The sequence below is a fragment of the Cyprinodon variegatus genome, unplaced genomic scaffold, assembly GCF_000732505.1.
Source record: "Cyprinodon variegatus isolate N-32 unplaced genomic scaffold, C_variegatus-1.0 Scaffold521, whole genome shotgun sequence".
NCBI classification, from domain to species: Eukaryota; Metazoa; Chordata; class Actinopteri; order Cyprinodontiformes; family Cyprinodontidae; genus Cyprinodon; species Cyprinodon variegatus.
The window spans coordinates 266266-266971 of NW_015150974.1; positions in this window are offsets into that span (position 1 = coordinate 266266).

Below are 706 nucleotides of genomic sequence, written 5' to 3' on the forward strand. Positions count from 1 at the left end.
TATTCTTTTGGACGATGAATCTTCTTTTAGGTTGATGCACGCTATTAAATACTTTTGGGGAAAGACAAGATGATGTTGCCAAAGCTTTAGAAGCTTCTGATAGGATAATTATAGGATCATTTGAGTATTTTGAGCCTGTCAAGTTCACCAAACAGGCAAAATCCATCAGATGTCCATAAACAGGTCAGACAAACAGATCAGACAGGAACAGGTGGGCCCAATGGTTGAGAGGCAGAACAGGAAATCACCCTAAAGTAAAGCTGGACAGACTCTCACTACTTGCTCCAGAGAATAATCTGGTCCTGATGACTGGTAGCAGGCAGCTTAAATAGAGGCACGAGCAGGTGGATTAGAGGTGCAGTAATGAGAAACTGGGCAGAGTTAGACAGGTGAATGAAATGATTAATTAAGCCAATCATCAGCGCCAAGATCACAACAAAGGCAAAATCTCAAACATATTCTTCCTGTGACATCCCTGGGGGAAAAAATAAAATAAAATAAATTCAACCAAGTCAACAGTTTGATACTACGGAGCCCCTCTGATGACATGGACAAAAACATTTTTTAATTGTGGCCACGAAGTAGTATTTCGCGGCCACGCAATAAGTATAACGTGCGCACGAAATACTACTTCGTGGCCACACAATAAGTTTAACGTTCGCACAAAATATTTATTAATATCAATAAATCAGCCCCTGTTTTCAGG